This window comes from Anabrus simplex, chromosome 1 (genome assembly GCF_040414725.1).
Source record: "Anabrus simplex isolate iqAnaSimp1 chromosome 1, ASM4041472v1, whole genome shotgun sequence".
NCBI classification, from domain to species: domain Eukaryota; kingdom Metazoa; phylum Arthropoda; class Insecta; order Orthoptera; family Tettigoniidae; genus Anabrus; species Anabrus simplex.
Window position 1 is genome coordinate 893,626,253 of NC_090265.1, and position 13,539 is coordinate 893,639,791.

Consider the following 13,539-nt stretch of genomic DNA (forward strand, 5'->3'; position numbering starts at 1 on the left):
ACTCTTGTTCTTTTCCGACCCAACGGTATTAGGTTTCCGAGACCTAGGGAGTCTAATTTTCACGCCCTTCGTTGCCCTCGTCTTTGGCCGATATCTTCATTTTTCGGAGGTTCGGATCCCTTCCATGTTTCTCTCGCATTAGTGTTAATAGAGGATGGTTGTCTAGCTGTATTTGCCCTTAAAACAATAATCACCACCACAACTTATATCTTGTTGAGTTTTTCTTTTATTAAATAAGTAGAGTTAAATAAATCAATCAAGAAAACCAAGTTATCTTAGTACAGTATGTTGATTCTAGGCGTATTATATTCTTTTGTTCTAGTACAGCCAGATTTCCAGACTGTACTGTACCTGACCGACAGCTCGCTCGCCCGCTCAGTCTGGAAGACACCCCGCATTCCTTCTCAAGGCATGACCTTGCTGGGAGTCTTATGGGTCACTAAACTTCCGACAATCATCGAAACCATATCAAATCGCTTTCAATAGCACGCGTTCTGTCAACTTATTGTTAACAACCAAAGGTATCTAAATCATCTTCATTTCCGTGATCGACATTACCTGCACCCTTTTGTGGTCCAGTGATTATACTACATCCACCAGATGGAAATGTATAAATAACAAGTTAATACCAATCTTATACGTGTGGGAGAAGGGGGGATATATTTCTCTCGATGGAATTCATATATTAATTATCATATGCTGTTCTTTTCAGAGCTAAACATGTACATTTCTTCAGTTGTGTATCACAGGGTGACACACCCAGCCACAACAAATGCGAAGTTTCCAACAAACATACTGTATGATAATAAAAACAACGTAATGACTTACTGCACCTACACTGCGAAAGCGGCGATTGTTGTTCTAATGGGAAACCACGAAATTTTCAACAGCTGAAGAAGGAAAACCTCGGCCCATTAAGAGAATAAGGTATCACTTGAAGAAAGGGAAGGACGATGAAATACAAATCTCAAACTGTCGTGTTTCGAACAGAACATGCGGTAACTAAAGCAGATTGGTCAGGAGACTAGCAATGTAATCCCCAGTGACGCTTCGATTTGTCACACGTCTTATGAGTGAGCCCGACGGCTTATTAACACTTAACAGTAGATTTCTAATTGATTATTTCCCAAATTACATAAACATTCTGAAGTATTAAATATTATGAATGTTGATTTGCGAGATGTAACCTGTCCTAAATCCGTTCATGGATTCCGGTCCGAAAAGTAGACCTAGCTTAGCTAAAGAAAACGATATGTTGCTGTCGATTATGTCAATCGGATACATTTTTCTGGCTGTTATTATCCCATTGTTAGCGCTGTAAACATGTTTTCAACTTACTGAAAGTTATTCTGTAAAGGCGACAAAAACACTCCGCAGGTTTCATATAACAATCTGTTACGCGGTCGGTGTAAGTTTCACTTTTGTATCCTCAATCTACAAAATGTTTACTTACCTTGTTGGTACCAGGAATAATCCAGGTTTCCAATAGGTAAGAAGTATTTACACCAAACAATCACCTGTTTTACTGTCTTTCTGAACACACCACCACTACCACTAGCGCATGGCCCACAGCCTCAAAAGACGAGCACTTTGCTTCCAAAGAGAGACCTGCTCTGACTGCTCGAGTCTGGCGCGGGCGCAGTCGCCGTCGTGGCCCTGGCGAGTGCGGGGAGAGGGAGTGGTACGGGCAACGCAATGATGCTGCTGCTGCTGCTGCTGCCACAATGTCTGCCGAGACAACTTACTTTAAAAGAAATAACACGATTTTGAAAGGAAAATCTATCGGGTGCATCACACTGGCATACAGAGAGTTTTTTTGTTGTTTAGTTTTCAATCCTGGGTGCAGTATACTCTAGTAGTCAGTGCTTAATCCAATGGGGGCACCCCTCCTTCCCCCACCCTCGATGATCATTCAATTCTCTCCCAACTCAGACTATTGTATTTCTGCCAAAATCAAGTAATGTCTAATCTAACCATACTTATGAAATTTCCACAGGAATTAGAAAATAACCAGTGTGGCAACTCTGTTTTAGTATGTTTCAACAGCAAGGGGAAATTTTAAAATAACAATATTGTTTTATTACCAGTAGTATTACAATTTCTGCTTATTACATCTGGACCCTGCCGGGATGAGTAGCTCAGACGGTAGAGTGCTGGCCTTCAAACAATCAATCAGGCAATCAGTCAATAAATCAGTCAGTCACCACTGATCTGCATTTGGGACAGTCGCCTAGGTGGCAGATTCCCTATCTGTTGTTTTCCTAGTCTTTTCTTAAATAATTGCAAAGAATTTGGACATTTATTGAACGTCTCCCTTGGTAAATTATTCCAATTCCTAACTCCCCTTCATATAAGCGAATATTTGCCCCAATGTGTCGTCTTGAATTCCAACTTTATCTTCATATTGTTATCTGTCTTTTTTTTCTTTACGTCGCATCGACACAGATAGGTCTTTTGACGATTTCCTACTTTTAAAAATACCACTCAAACTTATTCGTCTACTAATGTCATTCCACGCCATCTCTCCATGACAGCTTAGACTCACAACCTGACTTTTAACCCTGTTTATCATCTGCTGTCCATCTCACAACATTGTCGAGGTCCTTTTTCAGTTGCTCACAGTCTTGTAATTTATTTATTACTCTATATCAAAAATATCATCCGCAAAAACGGCCTTATATCTGATTCTAGTTCTTTACTCATATCATTTATATATATACAAAATAAAGGTCCATTACTAGTGCCTTGAGGAATTCCCCTATTAATTATTACAGAATCAGAAAAAGCTTTATCTACTCTAATTCTCCGAGTTCTGTTTTCTAGAAATATAGCAACCCATTCAATCACTCTTTTGTCTAGTCCAGTTGCTCTCATTGTTGCCAGTAGTTTCCCATGATCTTCCCTACCAAATGCTTTAGATAGGTCAATCACGATACAGTCCATTTGGCCTCCTGAATCCAAGATATCTGCTATATCTTGATGGAATCCTGCAAGTTGAACTTCAGTGTGATAACCTTTCCTAAACCCGAACTGCCTTCTATCGAACCAGTTATTAATTTCGCAAACATGTCTAATATAATCAGATAGAATGCTTTCCCAAAGCTTACATGCAACAAATGTGTAACAGACTGGCCTGTAATTTTCAGCTTTAAGTCTATGTCACCCTTTCCTTTATGCACAGGGGCTACTATAGCAATGCCCCATTATACAAAGGCGGTGAGGAAAGCATTCCGTTTTCTTGCTCTTCTCATCTGCCTTCTGCAAAGCTGTATGAACGACTGTGTCAGAGCTTTCCCATGAAGTTCATTTATTTGTCTGATGTTTCTGATGCCTTACATATGGAAAGATGTTGAACTACTCTGTATTTTATGTTTTCCATCTACCTTAATACACACAAGGAACTGCGTCACTTTCGATGAAATGTCCCTGAAACTGAATTTCGTCGGTGGCTACTGGATGGAGTCAGCTTTGCCATTTTACTAACCCTTTGTTACCTACGAAACTTTAAACTCAACGAAAATAGTTGTTTACATGTACCGGTACTTCCATTTATTTGTGAACTTAATAAGATGCCTTTTTGTTTTCAGCACGATGTTCAAAATTTGTTCATGGTGCGTATTTGTACCGACAGGCTTTTGAAGATCACGTTTGTATATATATATTTACAAACAAAATTTGACAAAGTGTAGGTAGAAATTGGAGCCAATTGCAGCTCTGACGCAAAATGAAAATGAAAATGTAAGCCTACAACCTGTTTTCTAGTCATTGACCGAGTCAGGGATGTGATGAATGAAGCATATATAGGCTGTTAGTACGATGGTGTCGCCACTCCCAAAGTGATATATTAATGACTCATAGATGCTATGGAATGAGAATGGAGAGTGTTGCTGGAATAAAGATGACAGGGAAAACCGGAGTACCCGGAGAAAAACCTGTCCCGACTCCGCTTTGTCCAGCACAAATCTCACATGGAGTGACCGGGATTTGAACCACTGTATCCAGCGGTGAGAGGCCGACGCGCTGCCGTCTGAGCCACGGAGGCTTCTCTAACGCGAAATATATACAACAAATTAAGGTAAAAATTTACGACGACTTGCCCGTGGAAATTAAGGTTTTCTTCTTTTGAAACCCACTAGACTCCGAAGCACGAGCCTGCCTTGTGGCCATTCTACAGGTGCCAGATAACCCTATTGAAACTCCGAAAGCCTCAATTTCCGTGGAAAAGATGTAAACTGTTACCAATATTGCACTGTATCTATCATTGTTTACGTTACGCCACATATTATTGTGCTTTAGCAGCTTCATGACATTGCGTAAGAAACTCTGTTTCTTTTTATTCACACGTAAAAGAACTACCGCGGGACGAAATTCTGGTACCTCGGCCTCTCCGAAAACCATTAAAGTAGTTAGTGGAACGTAAAACCAGTAACATTATTATTCCTAAAGATAGTGTGTGTGATGATATAGAGCAGTGGCTCTCAACCTCTGTGGGCTTGCGCCCTCTTTGCTTCCGTAAATTAGTTCACGCCCCCCTAAACGAGTTTTTGATTTACAAACGCTCAACTTTTCTGCTAGGGTTAATATCTCGAAAATGCTTTACAATGATTTTATTATTATTGTTATTATTATTACCAATTATGAGTGCTTAATACATACTCTACTGGGCAAGTTGGCCGTGCGGTTAAGGGTCCGCAGCTGTGAGCTTGCATTTTCATATCGCATCGTCACTATAAGACCTATCTGTGTCGGTGCGACGTAAAAGCCACTAGCAAAAATACATTATCTATCTATATATATAAAATAAGAGTTTTGTCTGTACATTGCTCAGAATCTGAAAATAATGGTATTTCTGTATCAGTCACGTCCATAGTAACAAGAAAATGCACTTTTTACTTTTCCGTAATTTCTGTCTGTCTGTCTGTCTGTCTGTCTGTCTGTCTGTCTGTCTGTCTGTCTGTCTGTCTGTATGTATGTATGTATGTATGTATGTACACGCATCACGAGAAAACGGTTGAAGAGAATTTAATGAAAATCGGTATGTGAAGTCGGGGGATGAGCCTCTACAATCTAGGCTATAAATAATTTTACTCACGCTGAGTGAAATGGTAGTTTAGGGGAAGGCCTAAAATTGAATTCTCAACTATTTATGTTATTAGTGGTCTAATGAAAATCGGTATGTGAAGTCGGGGGATGATCCTCTACAATCTAGGCTATAAATCATTTTACTCACGCTGAGTGAAATGGTAGTTTAGGGGAAAGCCTAAAATTGAATTGAATTCTCGACTCGTATTTTAAAGAAAATGGGTATGCAAAGTTGGGGAATAAGTTGCTACAATCTAGGCTATCAATAATTGTATTCACTCTGAGAAAAATGGTAGTTTAGGGGAAGGCCTAAAATTTAATTCTCAAATATTGTTGTTATTAGTAGTCCTATCTTGATGAAAATCGGTATGCAAAGTCAGGAAATAGGTCGCTATAGTCTAGGCTGTAAATTATTTTATTCACGCTGAGTGAAATGGTAGTTTAGGGGAAGGCCTAAAATGTAATTCTCAAATATTTCTTATTAGAGGTGTAATTGATGAATGCTACATAACTAAGGTTATATAGTATTAAATTTCCTATTATTCATGTCTTATACATTGTTACCGTACTGGCTATGATCACAAAGATATTCATGAATTTGGATTTTTGTTACAAAGTCCATATCAGCGCCGAGTTACGAGAAAATGGGTAAACAGTATTTAATGAAAATCGGTATGTAAAGTCGGAGAATAAGAAACTACAGTTTACGGCATATAATATTTAACAAATCACAGAGTCGAAAGAAAACTAAATGTGAAGGCCTACAATATAGAAAGCTCATAACATTGATCAACAATAACATTACATTGACCATTGTTTGTCGTGATGTGCTTTGTGTGTTCTGTTGCCCCTCATCTCCGGTAGATAGGATTACTGCTGCGTACAGAGTATTTTTATTTGATTTACGTCGCACCGACATAGATAGGTTTTATGGCGACGATGGGATAGGAAAGGGCTAGGAGTGCCTTAGGCCTTAATTAAGGTACAGGCCCAGCATTTGACTGGTGTGAAAGTGGGAGACCACGGAATACCATCTTCAGCGCTGCCGACAATGGGGTTCGAATCCACTATCTCTCGGATGCAAGCTCACAGCTGCGCACCGCTAACCACACGGTCAACTCGCCCAGTCGTACAGAGTGTAACTGCCTGCCTGAATATTGATGGGAAGTAGCTGGGGAGTTGGGTAACTTTCTTCTTTAGCATGCCATTCCCCTGGTTTATAAATTTTCTGATACTACTGGTACGTAACACACTGGATCATCATAGCATTCGGGCTATTCAATCCCTACTCTGAGGCACTGATTGGAATGAAAAGTGTGCATATTTAGCGGAATAATGGCAGATGAGTGTTCATGGCAATCTGCGGCCTGGTCATCCCAACTCTGGAAGTTTGGACTATTAGATTGGCACCGCAATCTAACCGCAGCACTGTTCGTTAAAAGTGATAAAACGTGCGGCTTTCCATTTGATCGAGTATTTTATATGATAGCATTGCTTTTAATCGCTACATTCATACTTACGTTTTTGTAATGACCTATGGAATTTCAGTTAGGAAAACCACAAAGTCAGTCTTTCTGAGAATCCCGTAGCGAAGCACGGGTACATCAGCTAGTCTATCTATATATCTATCTGTCTATCTATCTATCTATCTATAAAGCAGAATGTCTGTCTGTGTGTGTGTTCCTTATACAAAGCCATACCGTTCCACCAATTTGAACCAAATTTTGTATACTTCCCTTTTAGGACCCTGCGGGTAACCCCATCTACAATAAATTTTAACATCCCTCTACATTCCTTAGATTTAGACCCTTTGGCGTATTAACATGGGCTAATATAGGCGAAATATTCAATTTGTCGTACAAGGACAAGACACAGCTCATTTTAAGTGTCACGACGCGTAGAACAAAACTCGGTAAGGCCATATGGGCCCCCGAAAACCATGTTTTAAGCGCTTAAAACCAACAGTTTTGGAGATATTGCCATCATACTACCCCGCTCTAGGAATTGATTGAAGAAATGACCAGCAGTAACCATGGCAGCTCAAGGATTCTGCAGTAGTATACAGGCCTGGTGTTCGAAGTAGGCACGTGCATAAATGTAGGCTAGACCAAGGAGAGATTCTGCTACACATACGGCTGTCTGAAAAAAAGCACCGTGAGGGTAGGCCACCCCTCCTGCTGGAAATTACCGATACTGTCTGACAGCAGTGGATTGATTCACCCGCTGGCCAGAAGTCTGGCCACTGGAACGCATCACAGCCGAAGACGTCGCCGAAGCTTTTGTAGTATGCTGGATCTCTCGCTTTCGATCACCACACCGTATCACGACTGACCAAGGCAGACAGTTTGAATCTCTGTTGTTCCGAAGCCTGGGGATTCTCACCGGAACCTCACGCTCCCGAACAACCAGCTGGCATCCTTGTGCCAATGGAATGGTTGAACGTTTCCACCTTCAACTCAAGGCAGTCATCATGTGCCATCCTGATATGTCTTGGCTGCAAGCCTTACCAATTGTCTTACTTGGTATCCGAAGTGCGCAGAAAGATCTTGGCGCTTCCTCGGCAGAGTTAGTCTACGGAGAACCAATTCGACTTCCAGGAGAAATGCTTCGTGCCACGACAGACAACCACCTTGAGGACACTTCAAGCTTCGTAGTCAGACTCCGCCAACAAATGAGTCGACTACGTCCTTTGCCAGCATCACGGCATGATCAACATTCCACCTTCATCTTCAGGGACTTGAACACTTGTACTCATGTCTACCTACGTGATGACACGGTTCGCGGCCCACTGGCCCACATCGAGTGTTAGATCGAAATGATAGGACACTGACTGTGCAGATAAAAGGCAAGCCTGTCCGCGTCAGCATTGATCGCATAAACCTGCTTTCCTCCTGGCTGATAACACACCATTACCTGGACAAAATACCACTCAGGATCATTGGATCAGCCCTGAGAACACTCTCCACAATGACAAAGCCGCAGCATCACCGGTACCTAAAAGTGTTCCACTATCTCGCGACTTGGCACCTCGAACTCGCTCCGGCCGAAGAGTTAGGTTCCCGGACTACTTTCAGCCAGGACTACCTCGACTCCGTGGGGGGCTAGTGTGGCGAAACGACGTCATCCCTCCGCCACAGGAACCTAGAGGAGCAGCTGGACCTCGTCACTAGGCAACGCCGGTAAAATCGTGTAGACTGCCCGTCTTCTTATGATTTCCATGGCAGCATTATTGAAACAAATACATCGAGTGCCTTTCTACATATTGTTTACCGAGCTCGATAGCTGCAGTCGCTTAAGTGCAGCCAGTATCCAGTAATCGGGAGATAGTGGGTTCGAGCCCCACTGTCGGCAGCCCTGAAGATGGTTTTCCGTGGTTTCCCATTTTCACACCAAGCAAATGCCGGGGCTGTACCTTACTTACGTAAAGCAAGTAGCAAAAAATATATATACATATATATATTGTCATGTATGGATGGCATTGTAGGAAACGACAACGTAAAGTTCCGTACAGAATAAATAGGCAGTTGTATTCAAATGTTGTGTTTACTGTAGCTGGCAAGTCAGTAAGTGTAATGTTCCCCACAGGCTTTTACGGGATCTTTTATTTGTCAACAATCGACATATGTCATCAAGCCGTTACCCACAGCTCGCCTGACCTCTAACACCGTATAGTCCTTTCTCATCAAATCATTGTAAATGACAAATGAATTCGCGGACGTTATATCAACCAATACCCCTCCCCCCTGAAAATTCTGTGCCACCATTTTTTGGATTACCGGTCAGCGTTGTATAGTGCTCTAAGTCTGTCTGCGTGATCGACTGCTCCCATATACAAATCCGCTTCCAGCGTCCGGACAAGATACACTTGTACGTGTACCATCCTTATTAGTCCTCAAGATCTGAGTATTCCCTGACCCATGAAAACTCGATGCAAAATTGAAAACTTTATTGTTAGACAATTTCCACACCATAATGTCCATACCAGAGAACCCATAATCAAAATTGCCTCTCTTCACATTCTTATCTGTGGTCATATTCTTCGGCATTCCTTTCCTAATTGCCCTAATAGTTTTAAAAGCCAAAATATTTTGCACCTTCAACCTTTCAAGTAGACAAAGTGCTGTAAAAACTATACAATTAGACAATTCTATTTTTAACCCAGAAAAGTTTTGTCAAGGAAAGAACAGTTCTTACTACCCTCTCTTCCATTTCATAGCCCTGCAATTCTTCTTCTATGGTTTCCACTTTCCTCGTTAGACCATAAACTCTAATTAGCAATACACCACATTTTGTACCCACGCTTTATGGGTTTCATGGAGTTGTGTTGGTTGACGGAGTTTCTTCCCTTGAATCTCAGGATAGACTCATCGACTGACAGTTCCCTTGTACACTTCATTGAATCTGAAATGTATAAAATCAGCCAGCAGTATCAACTTACATAGTTTGTCAGTGTTATTTGCAGGTATAGCATTATTGTTCACATTATCATTTCCAGATTGTTATTCATGGCACCATCATAATAGAAGCCACAGCAGATTTTAAACAATGTTCTTACAGTTTCACCCGGTAACGCTTCGCAATCGTAATCATGGTTTTCACGGAAATGTACTGGGTATTTCTTTACGTTTTGTAACTTAAAATCCTAACCGAAACTGATTGAGCATTAGCAGGTATTTTACAGTAACCGGAGTTCTACAGTTTCACTCAATTATTGCGTGCAAGCAGAGCGACGATAGACGAGAGAAGTATTCCTCTCGATGAAAACTATAAAAGGCGTGGCCAACAATACATTCTATTTAACCCTAGAACCGGCAGTGTTAAATTCTGTATCGGCAGACATTTTGTGTGATATTTACCTACCAAGAGGATTCTTATTTTCATCCTATTGCGAACGATGTTCCATGGCACTGTTGCATATCGTTGGAAAGCTAATAAACCAAAGATTCAGATGGTAATGTTAACTTGTAAGTGAGACTTGATAAGAAAAAGAAATTTACACTTGAAAATGGTGGAATCATTTTTTCATGAACAGTATCAAAACTCTAACGACTTAAAATACGAGATGAAACATGAAAACACAAAATCCAAGATATACAAAAGATGCACATATACATACATAATACGTACGAAAGTGTCAAGTCTATGAAATAATATTTGTTTGATTGGTAAGAAAACATATCGTCGTTGCCGGGACAAAACCTCCTATGTGAAATATTTTAGCTTAGAACTTTGGCCGCTGAGGTTCTGTCATCTAAGGTGCAATATTGTGTGAATACGGTCAAGGCATTCTCGCTCTTCATAATGCATGCACTGCGGGTCAGTACATCTCTAAAATATTATCACATAGGATGTTTTGTCCCGTTAACGACGATATACAGTATTTTTCCATATATGCCGGCCGGCCTATAACCTACTCGGGTGCACAAACTTGTTATAACAAATGTTATTACAGCAGCTATGCTACATACAGTACAAGCTAACTACAACGAAAATATTGTAGACGGAAATAATAACAACAAAGGTGCACTTTTAACTCGCCAATACGTGTAATTACAGCCTCAAAATAAGAGCGGTAGCGATAATAAGCACAGCGTCATTACACAATGTTTTGGTTCGTATAGCAGCGAGTCGCTCATTTGATTCCAAGGAAACATATACATTGAGATCGTTTCTGTAATAAAAATGACCAAGAAGCATCTGTATTATAAACTTCTAGGATCACAAAACAAGACATGTCAGACCATCTGTTAGCGGAATAGTGCTACTAAATTAAGAAATAAAATGCGTCGAAGAATCGACTCTGCCGCTACAGAAAACGATTCATCGACGCTTTACCGGCTCTAGGGTTAATTGCTTACAGTTTACAGACACACGCCACGGTCTAGATTCATAAAAGCGTTCCTTGTAATGCTGAGTAAATGTTTTTGTTTTTGTTTTCAAACAAAGAGTTCTTTTCTGTGGATCATTTTCAACATTATCTCATTTCTCATGAAATGGCAATAAATAGAAAGGAGCCTTAAGTAATTTTCAATTGAACACTTCCAACTCTTTTCTGTAATCCCTGTACCGCAGTCCATACCTACACCAGTTTCGCCCGCTGTCACGAAGTCTTTCATGCTGGGTTCAGTGAGATATGAGTTTCCAACTTACATCCATCTAAGTTTGTTCGCGTACTGGAAGACTGAAAAATATAACTTAATTCACCTCTAGCGCAAGATAAAATTCACTTCACAGATATACATTACACCAAAACTACTGACTTTGAGAATGCACCTAATGAAAAACTAAACAGCAATATGGAAGATAACTTTACTATGCGTTCATACAACGTGCCTGTAACTTCAGATTCACATCCATGGTCCTACCACCCGACGGCCGACCTTGCTTGGGGCTCGGGAGTTCGGTCGACCGACGGCCGATCTTGCAGTGGGGTTGGGAGTTTGTGTGGTAGCCAGCATGCGGATTTACTAGACAAATTTAAACGAAATTATAATACCGCATACAAATTCTTAATCAATAAATTCATGAAATGGGTATTTAAAATTTGAACGTCAGCGGCGCTTCCAACGTATCCATGACACTACGCGCCTAATATGAACACATTTTAAACCATTGTGTAAAATTAGAGTAGAGGACCAGTTCGGAGATGATAAAAGCTGCATTTGTGGTGCAATGGTTTGTGGACAACAACATTCCTGAAATGGACTGGCCTGTCCAAAGTCCTGACCTGAACCTAATGGAACACCTTTTGGATGAGTCAGAACGTCGACTTCGCTCCAGACCCCAGCGTCCAAAATCACTACCTTCTCTGGTTTCGGCTCTTGAGGAAGAAGGGGATACCATTCCTCCACAGACTTTCACACGTCTTATTGAAAGTGTCCTAAGCAGAGTTAAAGACGTCAAAGAGGCGAACGGTGGATGGGAAGATTGGAAGGAATATACTAGGAGGAAGAGGGAAGGAAGAAGCTGTAGCCTTAAGTTAGGTACCATCCCGGCATTTGCCTGGAGGATAAGTGCGAAATCACGGAAAACCACTTCGAGGATGGCTGAGGTGGGAATCCAACACCCGTCTACTCATTTGACCTCCCGAGGCTGAGTGGACCCCGTTCCAGCCCTCGTATCACTCTTCAAATTTTGTGGCAGAGCCGGGAATCGAACCCCGGCCTCCGGGTGTGGCAGCTAATCACATTAACAACTACACCACAAAGGCGGACGAGTTTGTATGTTACTGGCAGTAAAGATACCTCAGCTTCAGTGCCAGGCCAAATCTCACATACACTAAGTATATATAGTCGGGGTTGTTGGTAACGATGTCCCAAGTGAGACGACTACAAGCAGTTCATTGTGACCACCCTTGAGTTTAAAATATTAATATCATAATGATATTTATTTTACCTTCCCCTAAATACGTTTACGGTTTTTGGAGACACCGAGGTCTCGCAGGAGTTTTTTAACGTGCCAGTAAATCTACCAATTCGAGGCTGACTTATTTGAGAACCTTCAAATACCACCGGACTGAGGCGGGATCGAACCCGCCAGCTTGAGCTCAGAAGGCCAGCGCTCCTCCGCCTGAGCTACTCAGTCCAGCGAGTTTAAAAAAAGGACGCCAGTTGCTTCCAGAATATAACCACGTGTTGACTTGCAATTTAGCGTTATGACTAATCATTCCTTTGTTGTGAACCGCATTCTTTCTTGATCAATCATCTTAAAAGTTCTACTGAGCAGAACAGGTGCCTGCGGCCAGCGACACGCGCACGGACGTGGTATGTTTGCATTTCTAGGAACGAGATAATACAAGCACAGAAAGCAAAAAAAAAAAAAAAAAAAAAAAAAAATCGCTAGTACAGTATACGGCTAAATTTGAACACAGTAGACATAATAAAAGTTTAATATACGTATCAGGGAGTGCCCAGTACAGTACTGTTTTTTTGTCTTGTGTCGGGAGGTATTCGATCCGCCAGGCTGATTTAGCAATTTGTTAGATTTAATTGGACCACATTTTGTCGGAATTCACTAAACTAAGAACACAGGTTTGTGAGATTGTAAGATCTGTGTTTAACGCAATTCAAGATAATGTGATTAAAGAATGTTGTTGAGGAAATAAATTCATCCTTGTCTTGCAGAGACGACTTAAAGGTACATAGTGGGGAGTTAGAGAGACCCTTAGATTCCAGATTCCAGATTCCAGATTCCAGATTCCTTGAGCGCTGAAGAGCGACCACTGGCCCATCCTCTTCTGAATATCTATTCCCCCCCCCCCACAAAGTTATCAGTTATAAATAGCGTGTTTTCCTTCGAAAAAAAGTTTAATTTTGCATAATGTGAAGTCTTTAATAGATAATTTTCCACGATTATGGATACTATTGTAGCATTTCCCTTTTGACTCCATGCATAGAACTTAGCAAATCATTTTCATTCCAGAACACGATCCATCTTGCTATCGGATCTAAGCAATTC

General features: G+C 41.1%; 2 protein-coding genes across 3 annotated transcripts in view; one reads left to right on the forward strand and one right to left on the reverse strand.

Annotated features, from left to right (window-relative positions):
• Positions 1-1,637, reverse strand: part of Inx3 (innexin 3) — a 57,094-nt gene extending 55,457 nt beyond the window's left edge. The window contains exon 1 of one of the 2 annotated variants that reach the window (XM_067136586.2): positions 1,454-1,637. The gene's annotated coding sequence lies outside the window, so the exon portion shown is untranslated. The remainder of the gene's footprint in view (positions 1-1,453) is intronic. The other variant, XM_067136587.2, reaches the window with a different exon arrangement.
• The window catches only part of spg (dedicator of cytokinesis spg), a 783,360-nt gene that overhangs the window by 501,404 nt on the left and 268,417 nt on the right, over positions 1-13,539 (forward strand). The window lies entirely within an intron of this gene.